The sequence below is a fragment of the Limulus polyphemus genome, unplaced genomic scaffold (genome assembly GCF_000517525.1).
Source record: "Limulus polyphemus unplaced genomic scaffold, Limulus_polyphemus-2.1.2 Scaffold1115, whole genome shotgun sequence".
Taxonomy (NCBI): domain Eukaryota; kingdom Metazoa; phylum Arthropoda; class Merostomata; order Xiphosura; family Limulidae; genus Limulus; species Limulus polyphemus.
In genome coordinates this window covers 294519-303205 of record NW_013666725.1, presented here as the reverse complement: position 1 = coordinate 303205, position 8687 = coordinate 294519, and positions in this window count along the sequence as shown.

The window sequence follows — 8687 nt, the reverse complement described above, 5'->3', positions numbered from 1 at the left end:
TGTAGGTTTGAAATGCGATGTTTCTAGATGAACAGAAAGCCTGGTTTAGGTTTGAAATGCGATGTTTCTAGACGAACAGAAAGCCTGGTTTAGGTTTGAAAAACTGCGTAATATTCTTGTCGAAATAGTTGTGTAACGTTAAGCTCGGCTTTCTTACCAATTTGATGTGTATAGTTTACGCTTTAGTAAACGACGCACAAAATGCACCATATGACTTGAAGAGACTGTAACACTTTTACCTTGCATGTTCAAATAAGACATGTTAAGTTAACCCTTTTTATCCATCAGGTAATGCTACCTAAGAATGTGCCGTATGAGAATTATAAACAGTTCTTATGTTGTTCTCTACCCTTCTATTTGTACCATTTTCGGTTTTCTCTTTCTCTTCCAACGTGGAGGATTCTCTGTATATACGAAAAGCACAAATTATGTATTTATCAATAATTTCCATCCTTTGTTTAACTTCAAGTTTTAGTTTACAAGCAGCTGTAGCATTCATTTCCTCTTCACTCAACTAGGTTCTCAACATGCTATATTCTTCTATTCGTTTGCTGGGGAAATCCATTCTCCCCTCACACAAAATTTGAATATAGAGTTTAAGCATCAGATTGAGAATTAGAGACCTCAGATAATTTTTTTAAGTAATTGTTTTTTTTTAACTCATAACGTGGGTAAATTAATATGTAGATTTACCAAGAGACGTTTCTCTACGTTAAAATACTTTTCTTATATTTGCGAGCTTTCGGCCCTCTCATTGGAGCCTTCATCAGGCAACAATGTACAAACGTGGCACACGTGCTAAGGTACTGCGGGCTGGTGTCTTAACAGGGTTTGTTTTCGGGAACGAACCCCTTGGGGTAGTTATAGAAGTAATTGAGAATGATAGAGTAGTTTAATTGATGCATTAGGACCTCTGTAAATCATGAGGGGAGCCTTTGAGTCCCGCAGTGGAGTGTGGGTACTTTATGCTAATTACATTAATTCATTTTGGAATACATAATTTCTTGTTTGATGGTTACACCGTAAGGCATAGAATAAAGCTGTTGGTAAATGCATATTTACCTGGGTACTAAAATTACGTGTGTTATGGTTAACATTGTTTTTTACCCTAAATCTGTTAAAAATATGATATTGACAGCGGTGACTCCAACAATATAGTCTGCCAACACACAAATAATATACTCTGATAATGCACTCTAACAACATACTCTGACAACACATTGTAATAATATATCCTGACAACGTACTGTACCATCATACTATAATAATATTATACTCTGACAACACCTGGTAGGTGATAAGACAGGGAAATATATCAAACAATAGGAGTTGTTATTACCCAACTGAAGAGTTATTCGTGAAACTTTCTGATGTGATAGACAGCATTGTTTGTAAAAGACGACTACTTGTATTTTCACACACTGCACTCGTTGTGTTCCTAACGGTAACTGAATAACGTTCAATGACAGATGTCCGTTTCGTTATTAGTTTTTATTAGTTTCGTGCTCATTTGTTGGAATGTTGATTATTAAAAACACTAAATGTCACGAACACCAGCGAGATATGACAAACCACTAACAGAGCCCCGATATCAACGGTGGCCTAGACAGTAACTAGAAACTAAGAACAAGCTTCTATCTGTTAACAATGTAACAAAACAGGACCTGGTGAAAAACACACCAACTTTCTATATTAAAAATTCAAAATACAGAGGGCGTTACTCAGGAGGCTGTTATTATATTAAATTAGTTAATGAAACACGTTTCTTAGAAATAGATGTATAGAAACGCATTGGATGGAAAATGTTTTAGGCTTAAAACTTGTTTTAATTTCATATTCATGGACTCCATGTAAAAATAAGTTTACAAGAAGCTACGTAAGGACCATATGGGTAGACTAGAAGAAGGTAGCTTGCCAACAGCTCTCACTACCACGTACCGGACTACTTTAATCGAAAAGTAGAATTTGGTCGTCACTTTTATAATGTATACACGGCCCTGGCGTGTTTGTTGTTAAGCTGCAACGGGACGCGAACCATGGATCTTCGAATTCATAGTGCCAACTATTATGCCACGCCCGGTAAACGGTAAACAAACAATTAGTTGAAGCAATTTATGAGTTTTTAACGGGAAAATAAAGAAATAATCTCTTTTAAAATAACGTATTACTTATATCTTACGAGCAGATATAAGTAGACCTTTGAGACTGACTTTGTTTGTATATACATTTAAATCCAGGTATATATTTTTCAAGATGATGAAGAAAACCTACTCTTAAACTCAAATCAGTAGTATCTTGCAACGGAATGTCAGTCAGTATATATACATTCTACATCAATGTTATATAGTACATGTTTTCCTTAAACATCAAATTGTGCAAAGAATTTGAAAACCGAAAGTTATCTTTAACAGTAATTTGAGTTATTGTATTCTCCTCTGGAAGATTTATTTAAAAAACCCTGGAAACTGTTGGCCTTATAGGAACTTTCAACTTATGCAACCATAAAGCATTTCAGCATGAAAAACCAATTTGTCTAATTTACTTTCAGTTGTAATTCTACAATACTATTCTACTTTTCAGCTGCAGCAAATATCCTTGTAGTTTTAGTTATATTCCTTGTAAGTGTTGATCTTTATTTAATTTCTAGTTATCCTCCTTAACATACAATTAAGAAAACAAAACTTGAAAGAAATATCAAATGATAACGGTTAAATCAGTACTAACACGAAAAACGTTCGTGGATTGGATAAAGATAAGTTGAATATGTGAGTAATTGAAAATTGTAAAACATTCTTAACAGAAATTCGGATTAAATTTAGTAAACTAAACAATTAAAGAAATAACACGTTCGCTATAAAAACCGATGTGAACGTCTTACTATCTGCTGCCCATCATGCATGTAACAAATATTGGATTATAACCTGAAACAAGGTGAATGAGCTTTAGACGCATGTGTTTGGCCCGGCATGGCCAGTGGCAATCTGCATGTCGCGGGTTCAAATCCCTTTCACACGAAACATGCTCGCCCTTTCAGCCGTGGGGGCGTTATAATGTGACGGTCAATCCCACTATTCGTTGCTAAAAGAGTATCCCAAGAGTTGGCGGTGGGTGGTGATGACTAGCTGCCTTCCCTCTAGACTTACACTGCTAAATTAGGGACGGCTAGCGCAGATAGCCCTCGTGTAGCTTTGCGCGAAATCCATAACAAACAAACAAACGCGTGTTTTTTCTTAGTTGATTTTGTTTGTAACTAAATAATTACAGTTTATATTTAGTTCAAGAAGTTAGTATGAGATCTTAGCTTACACCTGTCAGCTAATTTATTTTTGAGTTGACATAAAAAAAACCAATGACTGAAGGAATGCTCTACTGAATTTAAGCCGCTTTTCTGTAGACTATAAGTAAATAGTACACTTGCTATTTTCATTCACGAAGCCATGTTGGTGAATTTTTAAAAACACTTGAGCCCCTCAGTGGTTCAGCGGTAAGGCTGAACGTTTGTGACACTAAAACCCGGGTTTCGATACCCATTGTGAGCACAATCCAGACAGCTCATTATGTAGCTTTGTGTTTAACAACAAAACGAACAAACGAACGAACGAAATAGTTGAATATTAAGCATCAAATATCAAATGTGTAGTTGATTTTGACCAGGAAATTAGTTTGCCTTTTTCGTATTCTTAATACTCAACAGGGTAGCTTTTGAAACGGGTGTATTTATAAAACAACTTTCTTGTAACTTTATGCTCACTTTAACAGTTTTGTTCCTAAAATATTTTAAATTAATTTGGTTAAGGTGCTTATTAATCGTCTTTGCCTGATTAAATAGTTCAAATTAAATAATATCTGAAACAAAGTAAGTTTCATAGAAATTTCATTAATAATAATATCAGAGAAATGCTAATAATACGGATTGACCTTAAAGTTTTAATGTTTAATGTACTGAAGAAACCGATAAGGCAGTTACAGTATATAATAAATTAATCGTTCTTACCCCTAGGCAGAGCTTATCCCCGGATGGAAATTGGATTTATATTTAAGTCTATTGTGGGAATATAGAATTTTCAATTTAAGAAAGTCAGATCTCATTTAAAGGATGACTGCTACTCACTTTCATTCTTTTCTCTACCCAACAAGTCCCAAAACAAGACAATAAAACCATCGCTAAGATACCAAACCAGAAAGTGACCAACCCACCAAACTGTTCATGTTTCTACTTGTTGTTTATACGACTCTACGACTACTTTATCACTAACATCAGTTTAAACCTAAATCCACTCCATGCGTCCCTGGGCAGTGCACGATGTCATCGCTTAGTCAGTCCTAACTAGTAATAATTAAAAAAAACAACATAATTTCTAGTGTAAATGAAGTTATCATTACCCCTTGAAGTTAACTTTCTTACAGCAATCTGGTGTTCCTTTAGAAAGCTGAATCAAACAATTACAAAAAAATAATAATACAAATTAAAGATTTTATTAAGTCTTAATCTCACTTCTAACAATGTTTTCTGTCACAAAATGTTCAGTAATGTAACCAAAATCCAATTAGTTCTAAAGTAAAGAGTGAAACAGGAATTACAAGCCAATAATAGATGAACATTAGATAACTGTAACATGTAGATACCCAATGCCCTGTACACTGTACAATCGATGTCTTTATATTATATTATGTGTGAAGTGGAGAAAATAACACAATAATATTAAATTTTATTACACACATTCATATAATACCCTAATTTTAAGTCAGGGGAAAAACGCCACAAAACAAGTAATAAAAACATTTCGTAAAAGTAAATGATGTAGGAATGATAGTGCCAAAAAAATGCGAACAAGATTATAGAGTCAAGATAATCAAAAATTATTAATTTAAAATGGACAATAGCGATCGTTAAAACAGTACAGAAACAAGTTGAATCAAAACGCAAAGTATATATTTGCAAGCCTACAACTGGGGACTCTTAAAAAAGTAAACAAATTAGGCTGAAAATAGTGTCTACATTATTTTCACTCAACTTTGAAGAATTGACTTAAAAATATCCCTACAACTTTCGCAGGAGTTTGTTTAGTAGCTGTGCATAGATTTGGGCGCAGTATACCTAGCCATTTTTGCTATAGACTTCGGTGCTGGAATGGTTTTTGAAGAGAAACTTGGCAAGTAACGATGAAAAAACTTATAAAATATCTCATTCTCTTTAAGGATCAACATACAAATTCTCCTATGACAGGCACAGGAGTTTTTTAGTAGGTTTGCCCAGGTTTGAATAAAATATTCATAACCATTTTTCTCTGTAGGCTTGTCAAACAAGAATAATATGAATAATAAAAATAATGTGAAGAACAAATGAATTTTGTCTAACAATCGGAAAATCAACTCTTTTGCTATTATCAATATTTTAGCAGCCTTAGCCAATAAGATAGAATGTCTTAAGTTTGTTTCAAGAACAAGTCTGCTTTTTAAGATGGATTTTGCCCGTATATTCTATTATAAGTTTTGTGAACTTCCTGGGCGAACCCTATTATGAACCATTATCGTGGTTCATAATGATACACCTACATGACTTTCAACATTAAAATTTAATGTTACGTCATACTTGACTTTAATATCATTGCAGTTAGAAGTTATATATTCCTGACTGTTGATATGCAGTTTTTTATCATAATATCATGGTCATGTCAGTGTAGGCATCATTGTAGTGTAACTAAGAGCATAGGACTTACGTAGAAGAAAAACTAAGTTTCATGGAAGTTTTAGTTGGAATTGTTTCTACTTTACACCTCCTTCACTTTTTATGTTTAACAAGTACAAAATTGAAGCTGACATTAAAAGAGAACATAGAGAACTGTCACTATAATTAGTAAATATGACAGTCTATTTTACTATAAACTTCATTTTATCGGACATTAACTCTGTACATTTTACTCATTATATATTTGAAAAAAGTTACTAGTTTCCTTTTGGAAAACAAAATGGAGAACCCTTGTGACGTTACATATGGTGTATCCAAATATCCGTTATTTTGGCTTTCCTCTATTTAGATATTGTCCTATTTTTAAATTAGTATTTTAGTTGGAATTATTCCTACTTTAAATCTCCTTCGTACATAATTTTCAACTGGTAGTTTCCTACACTTATTAAGCATTTCCTTGGCATGAAAATCATAAACCATACATAGAATAGGTATCAGTAGATATTGTGTTCAACGCTATCGTCAGTAGGAAGGTGGTGGTGATCCTGCAGCCAACTGTTGCTAGGAGAAGCTCATCCACTACTATATAACATTACCAGGTTGTAAAGGAAAAATCTAGTAAACAGGAATATCGACAGAGATTGCACAAATAAGAAGTTGACAAACAAACGTATCAGTGGGAATTCCAGAGAAGGAGCTAATAAAATGAGTTATTCGTAGACTGTAAAAGGAAGCAGCTCACGTAAGTATCAGAATCTGATATCTTATTTTATTTAGTTTTGCAGTTGAGAGAACTACATTTCTTTGTAATAATTTTGACATAATCTTGAAGAACAGGGAGACTGCTGCTCTTCATAGAGTTGCAACGTTTCATTCCTCCTAGTTACAGACTCATGTTCACTTCATGTCATTAACTATGTAAACCTAGAGTCAATACTCAAATTACATGTAATAGATAACGCATTGAACACGGCTAACTACTATCATAATCTTATTACATGTAATAGATAATGCATTGAACACGGCTAACCACTATTATAATCTTATTACATGTAATAGATAATGCATTGAACACGGTTAATTACTATTATAATCTCTTCGAATCCACTGTTTATTTTATTTTTACCTTGTTCAACTAAGTTTTGAAGGGAAATATAATTTTCAATTTCTATATTGAAACAGGCCTAATTTCTGTTCAGTAGCTATTATATTTTCTTAAGTGTCTTCGTAAAAGCTCACGTAATGCAGATTGGAACAGTGACAGTAAACTAATACAATTATTATATTTTGAAATGAAAATGCATCCAAAGAAATGAAAAACACCCCAGAAAATTGATAAATCCTGCAGAAAACAAAACACCAATATAAGAATCAGTAAAATTAATTATTTTAGTAAACTCATGAATATCCAAAATCTTATCTGTCTAGTTAGTTTCTCGGGCTTTATATCACGACGTATGTGAGTCAACCGAAATGTAAATATCAATGATCATTAATTTTTCCAAGATATTTCATTCAGAAACAGCTTTCACATGCATCAAAACTCCAACTTTCTTAATCTTTAGTTATTTATTTCTACCTTATAAAGTTTAGTATATGCCTTCGTCTTTTCTTGAATAAATTGTCTACACCAATAATCAAAAATGTTTTAATTTACTGCACAAAAAAAACTGAATACTGAAGGTGTGATGTGTTTTCATTTATTACTGGTTTTGCTTTAGTGATTGTAAAGTTATAAACGTTAGAGAAACCGGAATTCTGTTTGTGATTCAAACTCGGGAAGTTTCACTGTATAAATAAACTGAAAGGATACGACAGATCGATTTAACGTTATTCTTGGATTTTTCTAGAGGTTCAAATGGTGATTTTGCAATATTTCATTGTTCCACTGCTTCTTAGCATGTATTGTTTGTGAACATCATTTTAGGACAATGAAAACATTGTGAAAGTTTTGGGGTTTATGAGTAAAACATTCTTATCTTGTGAACTTGGTAACAACAAATGTTTAAAACAATAAAATATCTCAAATAATATGTACACAGAAACTGCATTTGTTTCCAGTAGTTTTATAGGCCGAGTTATACAAACAACAAAAATATATACTGACGTTCTTTCTTTCTACAGTTATCTATTTCCATCAGGATCAATCTATACGACTCTAACTTAAGAAATACATTTAAAAAATCCTAGTTCTTTCAATATTGAGAGCCCCAAGAGGATTTATATATGTTGATTTTTTTAGTAATAAAACATTTGCAATTTTCCGAAACAAAAGCATGTATTTTTCAGCCCACCTGCTTGTTTTGCTTTGATTCCCCATAGTAACATAAAGTTACTCCGTCTAGTTTTTTACAATACCTATTTTAAACTAAGCATATTTCTACTGTATATTGTACGAAACAAGAGGGAGTTTCTGTCTTATATTATAAGAAAATTGCCATAATATGAAGGTGCACCTGGATTTATAAGATTTGACATGGTAACATGGACCGAGAAAACATTTAAGAACCATTATTTAACATAAAATTTATATTACTTTGTATTAAGAAAAATATAACAGTAGTTTACGTTTATAGAGAATAATCTATTCTTTATTTTCTCTAGTGTTGTTTAATTTATAAGATTATGAACACTAATTAGGATAATAATAAAAGATGACGACTGTCAAGAAATCATGTTCAAATTAGAAGAGTATAATTAGATATCAAAAGTGAAAGGACGTTCTAGTCAAAGATTTATACTCTTCTCAATAATTCTGTAGTGACTTCAAAATAAAATTATTTCTTTAAAAATATAAAAGATAAATTTATTCGGTGACGAGGAACCCACTTTAAGACTAATAATGGCTGGAGACGGCTTGAATAGGTAATGAAGAAAAACTTTAATATAAGTTTAACATAACAGCAAATGTACAACGTTTCGACAAGGTTTTGTCATCATCAGGTACAAGTAATTTACACTGACACGGATATATATATATATATACAGTGTTGAACAA